Raw genomic sequence first — 14,030 nt, 5'->3', positions numbered from 1 at the left:
AAAAAAAAAAAAAAATGCAGCCTGTTGAAAAACATATCTCACAGTTGCCTTTTGTAATTTTTGTTTCAGTAAGGTAGCTAATCAGGTCTCTCTATAGCCCCACAGATCATAGCCCAGGAGGAAACCACAGGCTTTGGAATTCAGAGGGCCCATAGGGTTGAAGTCACAACTTTACTCTGAATTACTTTAGGTAAACTACTTTGAACTGCAGTGCCCTCCCTCATCAGCACAGGAAAAACAACTATGTGTTCCATGGGGCTGCTGTGGGGCCAAAGAAAACTCCATTCCCCCAAATTCTGACACCCATTTCCCCTACCAAAGCAGCCATTTCCTCGTCATTATCAAAGAGGGCAGAAGGGTTATCTGTGGGGCCTATTGGCCAACCAAAGCATAGGAGGCCTCCAGGCTCCTTCACCTCGGCCCCTAGCCTAAACTTCTCCAGCTCTTGGGCTCCACTCCCCCAGCTTCTCATTCCTATAAAACCCTTCTATTTTTGGCTATTCATTCTCTTGTCTTCCTCTCTAGGTATCCTCTCTTTTGGTCTCCTCTACCCACACTCTCTCTTCTCTCTCTCTCCCCTTTTTCAAACTAAACTTCAGAACTCACCTTCAGCACCAGGCCTTCCCCCAGCAGCTTCTGAGTCTCATGATCTACAGTGTGCTTTATTTTGCCTGGAGGCTGTCTAGACAATTGAGTCCCAAATACCCATGAAAAGACAATGTCCTGTTCATCTGCCTCTCTCATCCGACTCTGCACTGTGCACACTCACGGTCGGTGATGCCATTTTAGATGAGCCTAAGCGGGTTTTTCTGTTCTGGGTTTGCTTTTAGAGTCATGATCTGCCAGGCCATCCTGTCTGGTTTAGCACTCAGTCAATTTTACCCTCATACTCTCAGTCCTAAAAAGCCTCTGGTGCCAACTCCCAGATCAGACAACCCCCATCTGGAGACCTGTTGGCATGGGATTTGTTGACCTCTGCAGCCAGCTGTGGCATGGGATCAAGTTTCGGGCAATGACAAGAATGACGTTGTGCCTCTTAAGGGTTCCCTGATGGTTGACCATGGGGATTGGAACAAAACGTGATTGGAGTACATTGTATGCTTATATGACAGTGACCTTATGTAACTCCCATTCAATAAAGATTTCTTTAAATAGAATTTTTAAAAATCTCCTTATGGTCATTCTAAAGGATCACCTTTGTATAACCTTGAGACTTCAGGTATATTCCTTTCGTCCTCAGCACATGCAGCAGTCCCCCCCCACCCCCCCACCCCCGCCCCTTAGGCTTTCCTTCACTGCCACCAATTTGGTTTTTAATGGAACCCATTCAGTTCTCCTACCAAGGTGTATCCGGTGCTGGGGGTTGAACCCAGAGCTTCACTTACGCTGGGAGAGTGTCCTGCCACTGAGCTGCCACGATATTCCCAGGTTATCTATTAACTTTCTCTAAGAATATCATCTGTGTTCTCCTCCATTTTTTTTCCTTGTAATTCTATAGTTTTATTTCAGCCCATAATTTCATTGCTCTGTCTTTGAGTTCTCAATTTATTAATTGTCAATAAACTTTAGTTTGAGTAACTATGCTACACCTCTCCCCTAACCCAAGACAAACTCCAAACCAGAAATTACTCTGGGAAATGAAGAACACAGACCAGGAGCTCATTTATGGTTAGGTAAGACAGCACAGTTTTGTTTGTAAAGAACTGCCTTCCTTCCCAAATCCTTCCCACCAGTCCAGTCCAGCCAAAGACCCTTGCTCCGCCCCTCCAGACCCTCCACAACACCCATGCCAATCCCAGATATCTCACAGGTAATGCCTAAACTCCCATACGAATTTGAAATGTTTTAAGAAAAAAAAAGCCCTTCGTCGTTGTCCTTTTTGTCACACATAAAGATTTCTTTGGACATTTCTGGTCTATTGGTTGGCTGAATAAATAGAAGACAAAACCAAGGCTCGGGAGAGGGTGACGTCAGTCAGCCAGCCACAGTGCAGCAGAGGGGGCTAATGCTGAGAGACAGGTGGCTGAACACAGGTTTGACAAGGGATGCTCCCCTGGAAAGACTGAAAGAAAAGGAAGGTTATCTTGGCCAGCAAAACCAGACTTCAGCTTGCCCCTGCAGGCCCTGGAGTGGAGGCCAAATGCCTGACTGGGGAGCAAGATGCCCACGGTCAAGTCCAAGCACCTCAGCTCACTGAATGATCTGCCTTTGAAGGAGTCACCAGACTGCCTTCAGCTTTTGTTTCCTCGCCCACAAGACAGGTAATAACAGTGCGTGGCACACAGGGAATGAGGAAAGACTGTCCTGTGCGTACAAGTACCTAGCCTCATCTCTCACCACTTCCTGACTCTGATGCTTCTCCCTCACCCTTGACCCTCTGCTGCATAGCCTTTTCTCACTCTCCTGTCAAAAGGGTAACCCTGCTACCTTCTATCACCTAGCTGAGCTGTTTCCCCTTTCAGAGAACATTTCAAAACCTTTCTCCCCAGGCTGAGCACACTCGAATCATAACATGCATCAATTAGCTCGTAATCATTCAGTCATGTGTACCTCTGAGCAAGTTCTGGAAGAAAAGAATAGCACTTATTTGTCTATATCCTAAAGTGGGTGCTGTGCATGGCATGCAGCGGGAGCTCGGGGTTTATTGAATGAATGAACAAAGTTAAGGATCCTGAGAAGAGAGGAACAGGGAGGTATGGGAAGTTTGTCCGTCAGTCACTAGCTTCTAAGGCCCTACTGTTCTCTCTCTCTCTCTCTCTCTCTCTCTCTCTCTCTCTCTCTCTCTCTCTCTCTCTCTCCTTCTGTCTCTCTCTCTCTCCTTCCACCTCTCTCTCTGTCTGTGTGTGTGTGTGTCTATGTAGTATATTCTCTAAGTAGGTGGTCTCTTGTCAAGCAGTTAATAGGCACTCAATAAATATTTAAAGAACAAATTATTGTTGATTATATTCTCTAAAAGAACTCATTTAAGCAGCACATCTGCAAGATAAGTCCCTAATACCAACACTGAGTTCCACTTACAAGTTTCAAAACACTGAAGGTAGCAAGCTGATAGGCCCCCAATCCCAGGCCATGCTAATCAATGGGTGTCTTCAACCCTGCTCCTAACCAGGTAGTAATCCTAAGTGGGTATCACAGCTTTAAAACATAAGAGGGAAAAAAAGAGAAATCAACCATGCCTCAAAATGAGTCCCACCAAAAAGAGAAATGAACAGACATATGCCTGGTGCAAAAGCCATACTACACCCACCTCACGGCCCCATAAATTCTTTCATTTGTCTTAGAGGAATTGTGAGAAACGCCCTGGAGCCCACTGAGAGGAAACTGTTCAGTGAGGCTCCCCACAGACAAAACTAAGCATTTTTCAGGCCCAAAGGAGTGAGGGATACTGGCAGTGAAGACACTTGTGGGAGGGTATAGAGAAAGAGGTAAAGATCTACCCCGACTCTGAACTCCACCCGAACAGCAGCAGGACTATGAGCAAGTCTCTGGCCCTTGCTGAACCTTGATTTTCTTCTCATCTGCAAAAGGGAGCTACTAGTGTCAAGATCCCAGCTTGCTCTCAGGATTGGGTGAACACACACACACACACACACACACACACACACACACACACACACACAGTGCCTAGTGAGAACCAAGAACACAGCAAAACTTGTGTCATGTTTCCCTCATCAAACTAATCGGAGGCTTATACAAAATGGCATGGTAGGTACTCTCTGTTCTAGGCCAGAGGGTCCATCAAGCAGAGGGTTGATTGCTACAAAGGTTGAAACTAGATGAGGGGCTGGCTTTACAGCCTAGCCTTGCATGCACGGAGCACCAGCCCTGCAAACCACAGGGAAAAGAATTCCATGGTCATCCTCCTGGGACACATAGCTCTCTCCCAGTGACCAGGTTTCCTGGTCATCTAAAGCATATATGATATATTTATTCATGTGAACATAGTTCAGGCTGAGCTGAAGTCAATGACAGAACAGTGGAGGGCTGCCAAGATCCAGGGGAACTACAGCCAGGCCTCCTTGAAGCCTTCCATGCTACTCCACATTTGCCGAGTAAGTGGAAAGTGGCTTTCCTGTGCTCCACATCCTCAGTCCCGTGTCTTTCACTTCTTCCTATACAGACTTCCTAGGGTCCTCTGTTTGTATCCACTTCTGGAGACTTTCCCTGACAAGGAGTCCTCAGCCTTGTAGCTCCACTCACTCCCACACTGGGCAGTTCTGTTTTCTTCACCAGTCATCACACCCAACCCACCCGTTCCTCAAGAGTGCTTCTCTTTTCCACAACAGTCACTCCGGGTGACTCTCCTCTCATGAGAGAGGCCTCTTGCTTTGAATTCCTGCGGAACAGAAAGCCTCAGGAGGCTGAGGCAGGCAGGCGGTTATCTGAGTTTGAGGTCAGCCTGGTCTACAGAGTGAGTTCCAGGACAGCCAGGGCTATACAGAGAAACCCTGTCTCAAAACAAAATAAAATAAAATAAAATAAAAATGAAACAAAACAAAAAGAAAAGAAAGAAAAGAAAAGGAAAGACGGAAAGAAAGCTCCCGTTTCCACATCTATTTTCCTCGCCAATGTGTCATAAGCCCCATCTTCCAATAGCCCACCTTTATGGGTGGGACCTAGGGAAGCGAGGCCTTCTAAAGGATCTGAAACAAGACAGAGTAGAAAACCTCAGTCCTCCAGAGACTGAGAACAAACATCATCTTTCCTCACTTCCCCCCCCCCCAACCTCTCGTCTCCGTCCTCCCCATAAGGTCCTTACGCCCGTCCTCCCCATAAGGTCCTTACGCCCGACCCTGAGAATAGAATCAGCCTTAGAAGGCTCCATGGGATGGGGGAGACGCTGTTGACGACACTCAGTGTTTTCACTTGCAGCTGAGGGCACCCAACCACGTCAGGCTAGTTCCAAAAATATCCTTTCATCTAAATACAGTCTCTTGGTGAGTCAGGCAGCTACCAAGTCCAGTTTTCCAGTCCTGGTCTTCAGTGTCCCTGTCCTCACACACTTGCCACCCTCCCCAGAGCTGGCTTTCTGTCGCTCACCGAGATTCACAACAGACTTCCGTGTACACAAAGTCCAAACACTCAAAATGTGTTTTATGAAAACAGACAAATGTATCTTGCAGGCAAAGATCAGTTAAGTAAATGTACTCAGAATATAGACGGTGGTGTAGCTGTGCAAAAATATAGCAAGCGCACACTGCTAAGGAGACTTCTATTTTGTCCAGCAAACTAATAAGACTCATTTGTAAAATGGCAGACATGATGTAATCCATAAACTGAGTTTGTAAAGTAGTTTTGAGCCAGACAGGGTGACACATTCCGTTTGATCCCAGAACTAGGGAGGCAGGTGGATCTCTGTAAGTTCAAGGCCAGCTTGAGTAGCTGACCTGTTAGGGCCACACAGTGAGATCCCATTTCAAGAAACAAACAAACAAGCAAATTGAATAGGAGCATAACTTCTTGGCAGAAGGGGCTGAAAGGGTCTTTCTCCACTTGTAAACGGGAATCACTTTAGAGAAGTGGAAGGAAGGGCTGAGCGTGTGGCTTAGTGACTACTTGCTTAGGATACAAGTACCCAGGGCTTGCTCTCCAGAGCGGCAGGCAAAAAAAGCAAATGGACTGTGGGAGGTGAATTTTTTATTATCTGAATACTATAAAGGAAGTTCCTTTATTATTCTCGTGAGGAAGCCTCTTAGACTTGCATACAACTTTTATTTGCTGTCAGAGCCGGGAAGGGGCAGGAAAGAAACAACAGTTGAGTTCCTGGCATGGCACACCCAGGGTGGCATGTCTCTTGCCCTAAACTGTACTTTGTTAGTAGCCAGGGACCACACGTCACCGGCTAGGCTTAGGAATGTCGGGAGTCCTAGTAAACTGGGCCTTTAATTTGACTATCATATCTGACTCTCTCTTCCTTCTTGGGTACATCAACAGAAGAAACCAGGACTCATCAACTTCAGAGATCAACAGGGGCGTTGACCCCTTCTCCTAACAAAATATAGCTTCAGAAGAACCCATGGCTCACGGGATGAATGGCAGAACCGGGGCTTTCTTTGTCCCCTCCATAAAGCAGAGCTGCGGGCTGGGAGGAAACAGAAGGAAGAGCGACAAGCAGTCTGTGGGGGTTACTAGATATCTGAGCAACCTTAAGCACACCACAAGAGTAAGTATAGGATGGTGAGCATGAGCCCTCAGCCTAAGGGCCCTCCCTCAGTCCATATGAAACACTGACTATCAGGAAGGAAAGCTGGGCTTAAGTATAGTAGGCCTAACTAACACTGGCCACCTGAATTACTTTAATCAGTAGTCACTAATTTTTTGTAAATGTGCTTGAAAAAAAGCCACGTCACTTGAAGCCAAAAGCAGACAGCTAGTAAGAAGAGGTGGCTCTTGCTCACTCAAATCAGGTCTCCTGACTCTAACGTCTGTGTTCCTTGCACTCTCTTTGTCTATTTGGGACATGGTATGACCTCTGTATTTGACTAGTAAAGCTGAAAAAGTTCCCAGGATTGCTGTGTCCTTCCTCTTTGGCCCACTCCCCACAAACTTGAAGGGTTCCATAAGGGCAAGACAAGAGACAGGCCCCAAGCCAACACAACTCAGTGCCTTAAATATGCATCATCGGGCTAAGTGAAATATTTATGGCTAGGCTGATAAGATGTCTGGGGCATGCTTTAAAGTTAGCACGGGGTTGAGGCAGGGTTATAGATCAGACGTGCGTTTTCATAAGGAGTGGACGAGAGGTGCAGAACTCACTGTGCACTTTTGATGTGCATTTGAAGTTTTTCATAATAAACAAAATGAAACTGCATTGTGCAAGTGATTATTTCTCTCTGGACTTGCCATTTGCATGACAAAGAGTCTCCATTTCAATTAACCTTCCCTAAGAACAAAAAGCCATACCCTGCTTTCATGGTAAGAAAACCATGAGGGCCACAACTTCTATTAATGATAATAGCTAGCACTTACTGAGGGCTTAACCAGGCACTGATCTTTTATCATCTTACAACTGCCCTGTGGAATTAGGCCCTCTGGCCCCCTTTCACTAATTGATACTAAGTACTATTGAAGCCTGTTCCTTTTAACATAACTGTAGCCATTTTATATTCAGTCTCCATTTTGCTCATAAGGTGAAATTAAGTTCAGGGTCTCAGACTCCACTTCCCAGAAGTAATTATCCATAGCTGACCCTGAAGAATGCTACAGCTAACCCAAAAGGTTATGATTTAAACACTTGTATTCTGTTATCTCAATGTTCTTAACTCCCCAGTTCACAACCTGTACCTCTCTCTGACTTTGCCTAGGAACAATCAGCTCAAAGGATACCTGAGAATACTTTGTCTAATCAGAAAAAAAAAATGTTGTGCCACTTCACTGCCTGCCTTTAAACTTTTGAACCTGGTTTTTCCTATAAAAAGCCTGTCCTGAGGACAGACTGGTGCCACAGTTAGGCTCCAGAGTCCTTTTTGTGGCCCTGAGCGTTCAGTCTTGGGTGTGTGTTTAATAACTACTCTTGCTAAACTGAGATCAGTGTTACTATGGTTTGTGTGGCGATTCCTGAACCCCAACAAGTACAACAAGTAGCTTGTCCATAACTTCCTGAGCAGTGAATGGCAAGCAAGAATTCAAATTCTGAGCCGCTCAGGCCCTATGTTTCTAACGCTCTTTCACTTGAAGACTTCATATGTAACTAGAGCAAATCTCCTAAGTTTTCCCAACAGTCATGCCTTTTATAATGTAACCCAATAGTTCCCGACATCAGGCTCCATCCTGTGGAAATCCAAGAAAGTAAATCATAGTATCAACTGAAACAGGTACAAATGACCTCCCAGAGTGGCCTCCACTGCTCCAGGCACTGGAGCTTGTCTCCTCTGTCATCAATAGCAGCTGACATTTCTCTCTTGTTACCCATGTTCCCTCCTTTAGACTACAAGGCTTTTACTCAGCCTTTAATTAATAAACTTACTTGTTTATTAATTAAAATGAATTAATAAACGACCCTGAGGTTGCTCACTGAGCATTTACAGGAACTTCATTATTGAGTTTTCAGGGGCCACACAATCATGATCCATAGCTCAAAGGCCATGCACAGGGTCCTCCTCCCTCCACTGTATTTGTCAGTACCCCTGGATTTTTCAAAGAAAAACTGGCTAACTTTTGAAGGCTTGAGGCAGAGATGAGATAGAAGAGAAGCAGGGGCTCCACCCTTTACATGGCCTCACTGGAAACAAGCATTGAAGGGGTCAGATCCCAAGGGAACATGGGAACTTGAAGGTGCTAGGCATCATCAAAACTTTATTATAAAGTGTGAAATACAAAAGCTATAACTATACATACAATGATTCTCAATTATTTTGAAAAGAAAAACAAAACCATAGAGATAGATAGATACTTATATATTAAATTTATATGTATTTATATATTATTATATATGCTTTATATATGTATATATTATATATAATTTTATTTAATAATATAATGGTATATTGCATATATGTATACAATGTGTGTAATATATAGTATATAATATATAATGTATAATATGTAATATGTAATATATAATATATAATATATTAGTGTTGCAAGAACCTATAGAAACACAGCTAAGGGAATACAAAATTTGAGAATGCATGCAGACCAGCAATTATGTATATATAATATATTATATATTATTACATTTTATGTTACATATATTGTTGTATATTACTATGGTTTATATATTTACATTTTATGTATTATATTATTATATTTTATATATTTATATATTGTGTTATATTATATAGTATATAATATATTATTAAATGTTGTATATTATATATTATTATATTATTTTGAAACAAAAAAAATCAAGATATATATATATATATTTTTTTTTTTTTTTTTTTTAAACAAAATCCAGAAACCAAATTACCAATAGTGCAAGGCTGTCTGGGATAGTGGAATTTTTGTATTTCTGTTTCTCAGTCCTTTTTGTAAATGCTGTACATTGGGAATGTCTCATTCGTATAACCGGAAAACTTTGATTATGAAATCTGACATGACCTTTTCAGTAATTACTGAGAAGAATCACCTCTAGTATGTTAATAAGGAACAGTAACATTGCTATAATATGTTAGTGTTGCAAGTGAGTCAGTCTATAGAATACAGCTATGGGAGTCAGTGTGCTATTGAGATGCCAAAGCTTTTAAATTCAGACTCCATTTTAGAGAACCTGACCTAAGTTTGAACTCAGGTAAACTAACAGGCTGGTATCTAGCATTAGTTTCCAAGTTGCCCCCCAACAAAACCTGAGCCTAGCTCCAGTCTCTAGGCTAATCCCCAACAAGACCAGCGTTTCCAGGTTACACCCCCAACAAGACCAGTCTCCTGGTTATTCCCTAACAACCTGCACCCCAGGTCACAAGCCCACCCCTTGCCTAACGACCACCAATGCAGAGGGGAACAGAAGTTAAGTTTATGATATGACTCCCAGCACCAGCCAATTATGTTAAAGGCCACAGGAGCTTCCAATTAGATGCTTGCACACTTATTCCCTGCTTGCTGCTTACTATGAAGCCTTGTTCCATAGACATTCGAGGCTCCTCCATCATCAAAATTGTCCTGCATGATGGTGGTGCTTTGGGGGTATGGGGGACTGCTGAGCTAGCTCGAATAGAATAAAGACCCCGCTGTGAGTTGCAGCAGATTGTCTCCTGTCTGTGTTTTTGTGGATCACTAACATTTCTCTGGCACAATACTATCTGAAGTTTGAGAACACATGCAGACAAGCAAGAAAAAAAAAATGTGTTTCCCTAATCAAGTTCTTCCTATCCAGGAATGCCACACACTGAACTATGGCCCATGCCCTCCTCAGTCTCTAAGGCCCCCAGCAGCATCTACTTCCCAGGAGAGCCAGGGCACGGACTGGCAGGTTCAATGGGCCAAAAAAAAAAAAAAGAGCCCAAGAGGTTAACTACAATGACTAGTGAGAGGAGTCTCCGCCTTCTGACTTCCTACTGTCCTTTGCTTTGCAAATATTTGCAAATATTCCCAGGGCAAGAGGGAATGAACCACTTGGCAAGCCAAGGAAAAGTGATTCTCAATCCTAATTGCAATACTCCACACCATTCCTGCCCGCAGCACCCATTCCTCCGCTGGAAAGCCAACCCTGTTTACATTCTTTAGGATTCAAAGGTGTTGTTATAGCAACCTAACTTTGACTTTACTCTGGGGTACCGACAACTTGTTTGATGCAACACCTTCCCTTTGACGCACAGCAGGGACACTAAAAGCAGGTGGACTGTTTGTTTCTGTGTGTTTGGGAGCAGGTAATTTCTCGAGTCCTTAATTTTCCCCTGTGAAAACAAAAGAAGCCTCAACTTCATTACCATCCTGAGGAGACAACCTCACCTGGCTGGGAACAGAAACTCCAGAACGGAATCCCTGTTTGCAGAGACTGGTAGACTGATAAGAATTATAGCACTTCGGAGACTGGAATTTTGCAGGTCCAGAGGCTAATTTATCTAGGGCTAAGTCCTGGTCTTCTAGAACAGCCGTTTCCTGGACCACCCCCCCCACCTCCATCCCACTCTCCCACCCCAGTCCATTCTTGGCCCAGCCCCTGGCCCTACACCACACCCCAACTCCCCATATAGGAACTAACATCTTTTGACAACATATAAAAAGCCTTTTAGAATCTATTAACTTAGAAGGAAACTAACTTCAACAGTCTGAAAGCTAAGAGTGCCACCAGATAGATTCTTGACAGTATAGAAAATGTCTATCTATGTACCTGCCTCTCTGACGTACCCACCAATGTAATTTAAACTTTCCTTACTCAATTCAATTCTTTCTCGGCTCAGTAAAACTAAACACTTCCAAGAAGCTGCTTCCACACGTTGCAACAAAGAATTTGGAATAACCTAAATCTGTGTCCCAGGCCATGGTCACCCAAAATGGCTCCAGAATAGATTCTCTCTCCTGCTCCTGTAAATTGAGAAATGTGGTTCTTTACGTTGACTTTACGAAGTTAAACAGCCTGGAAATGAAGGGGAAAGTAAACACACCTAGGAGGAAGTCAGCACACCTAGGCGGAGAGGGGATGGAGAGAAAAGCCGCAGACCACACAGCTCACTAGCTTTGGAGAAACTGACCTCAGCGTTCTGTGCCTGCTTCTCCGCTAAACACAAAAGGCATAGTTACTTCCACGGGACTCATAAATAATAGATAAGTTAATTAAATAAAATCAATGAAAACAATGCTTCGTTCTCTAGTGAGGGACTCAGGAGCAACCGGCTACAAGAGACACTTTCCTCCCAGCGGGACTGATGTCAACAGCCCCTGCTTCTGCCCGAACAAAGGCTTCTTAGCGCCGGCAAAACATCTAAGCCTCTACAGTTGGCCCTAGTTCAATTTGAGAACAAGGGGGCAGCCAGGAGTGCAGAGCAAAGTTAGGAAGCAGTACAAGCTGGGAAGTGGGGAAATGCTAAATCTCTCTTCTCCACTAAACAGGGAACTCTTGAAAGGCATAATGGAAGGGTACAGTTTCCAATTTGAATTATTTTCTTTGTTTCGCTTAGCTCTGCCTAAGGCTACTGCCTTTCAAGCCAACCGCAGAATCCTCTGGATGCAGGCCGAGCAGTTGGAAGACCCACTCTCAACGGGCTGAACTCTCAGACCTCAGCTTCCTGCCTGTAAAATAAAAGGTTCCCTAGCTGCAGCCTGGACCTTTTCAATAACAATGGTTCACGGTTGAGAGGCAGTCCAGTTCTCTTCGGAGACAGGTTAATCTCCCACAGGGACTACTCGAGGTGAAGCATCAGATAGGTAAGACGCTGCCTGCCACTCCTGCACAGGTCGCCTAGGATCCGTTCACCGTCCCCTTCCTGTCCCCAACTCATCCTCAGGGCTTACAAGCCCAGACCTCATTACGCTAAAAATCTGGCTACGTGAGCAGAGTGAAAGTAAAGGGGAAGGCACAGCAAACAGTGGACCTACCTCGGCGAGCCTCCGAAACGTCCCCCTCTAGATGAGGGACCCCGGGTGGCCTTGTGTGAAGAGGAGCCAGTGACACCTTAAGGTGTCTAGGCACAGGGAGCTCCCAGGCAAAGAGCAAACGAAACCCAAGACCTCACTGGTGGATTTAGTTAAAATGAACTATTCTTTCAGCAAGCTAGGGAGGCGCTCGAGATTCCCCAACAGGGGCAGTCGCCAGAGCACGGGGACAATGGTGTGTCGGGCAGGGGCTATTTTAGAAGGGTACCCTACAGATCCTTAGTTCAACCCACAACTCTTAAGAAAACCTCGGAGGAGACGTGATGGCTTGTCCGTTTCACCTTCAAACCCTTGCCAAGGAGTGAAGCATACTTGGGGGTGGGGCGGGGGCTTTCTGTAGGGTCCTGTTTTCCTGTTTGGGTGGGGGTTTTTTCCCCCTTAAAAAACCTACAGGTTTAGTCCGACCCTTCACAGGGCACCGTTTCCGAAACGTCTCTCGTCCCCCAGCAGTAGGTGGCCTCCAAGCGCCGCACCCGTTGGTTTGGCTGGAACAATAACCTGTCCAACTGAGGTTCAGCCTGGGCACACGTGCGTTTGTTGTGGTGCCTGCGCTCCCCCGTCTCCCTCAACCAGGCTTGGTTTCCTGATCTGTTACCCCACTGGAGACGATCTAAAAAGACCCTCACTCCGCAAGGCAACGCCTTATACAATACAGACAGACGCTCCGGTGTAGGTCCCTGCGTCCCCGCACACGTGGGTTTGTTATGGGTGCGCAGGCTGAAGTGCCGAGGGAGGCCAAGGCAGTCCCTCCCCTGGACCGGCTACAGACATCCCCCGCCCTGGGCGGCGGCTCGGACTCGGGCGGCTGGAGCTCCTTCTCAGCGCACTCCTGCACTCCTCCCGGCCCGTGCCGCCCGCCTTGCCCCTACTCACTTGCAGCGCTCTTAATCTGGAAGAAGGCGGCGGTCGCTGAGCCAGCCCACCGAGCGCTCGCGCGGCGCGCAGCCCGATTCCCTTTGTTAGGGTCGGGCAGTGCCAGGGCGGCTCCCCAGCCCAGTCTGGTGCTCAATTCCACTCCCCCAGGTGCCTCCGGACCTCGCCGGGCGGAGGGAGAAGAGCCCGGGACTCAAGCTCCGAGTGAGTCCCCTTAAGAAGGGATCTTCTAGGAAGCAGAGAAGGACCGGAGATGTGGGTACAGGAGACCGGGAAGGAGGGAAGAAAAGCACTGCAGACCGGCGAGAGGAAGCGCGGTCTCCGTTATGCAAATAGAGTCGTTAAAACTAAAGTGCTCTATCACACCGGTCCCAAACCATCCTGGCCCTCTGGAGGTCGCTAGCGAGCAGGCTCAAGGTTAAAGGTGCCTGCCTAGGGCTCCCCGTAATGCAGGGAATCTTGCGGTCGGTCCACAAAGAGCAAGCCTGGAGGCGGAGCAATGCGGCAGGCAAGGAAGCCCAAATGCTGCCTCCACCCCCAGCCCCTGCGTGTCCGGATGGATTGGATTCAGCGTTGTCTGGCGAAAACACTCTTACCAGGGTGCTTGCCCTGGCTCTGCACAGGGTGATCCTGATCAGGCAAGTCATTTAACCCCTGTGAAAACTCAATTTTTTAGTGTAGAACGCACACATCTTAGACTGTAATATTTAGAATTTAACAAAAATCCCCAGACATTAAGTGTGGCCTGTACACAGCATTATCAAACTTTTTTTTTAATGTTCTGGAGCCCCTCGACCTGGAACTTTCTCTGCAGGTATGCAGGCAGGCCTTGGCTACAATGGTAAAGACAGCCGGGCACCTTCCGTCCACTGGGCTTAGGATAAGGCTACTGGAGAAGTCGGGAGGAAACATCTTGTTGAAGAAGCAGCCTGGCAGCCTAACCATCTCTGATTACCCACAGACCACTTCCGTAAGACTGAAAACTTTCCAGTTCTCTGTAAGTGAACTGGAAGCAGGCATCTGGCCACCCCTTCAGTTCTTCTTATCCCAGAGAGATTCGACTACTCGAGGCAGTAAACTCATCCCAAATATCTGCAAGAGTATCACTTCTGTGTTGGGAGAGG

General features: G+C 45.9%; 1 long non-coding RNA gene across 2 annotated transcripts in view; it reads right to left on the bottom strand.

The window, feature by feature from the left end:
* The window catches only part of LOC116085753, a 100,713-nt gene extending 87,337 nt beyond the window's left edge, over window positions 1-13,376 (bottom strand). For both annotated transcript variants that reach the window (XR_004116698.1, XR_004116697.1), the window contains exon 1: window positions 12,907-13,376. This is a non-coding gene — a long non-coding RNA (uncharacterized LOC116085753). The remainder of the gene's footprint in view (window positions 1-12,906) is intronic.
* Window positions 13,377-14,030: the final 654 nt, after the last annotated feature.

This window comes from Mastomys coucha, unplaced genomic scaffold (genome assembly GCF_008632895.1).
Source record: "Mastomys coucha isolate ucsf_1 unplaced genomic scaffold, UCSF_Mcou_1 pScaffold12, whole genome shotgun sequence".
Lineage (NCBI taxonomy): Eukaryota > Metazoa > Chordata > Mammalia > Rodentia > Muridae > Mastomys > Mastomys coucha.
The sequence above is the reverse complement of the archived record's forward strand: the minus strand, read 5'-3'. Positions and strand labels throughout refer to the sequence as shown.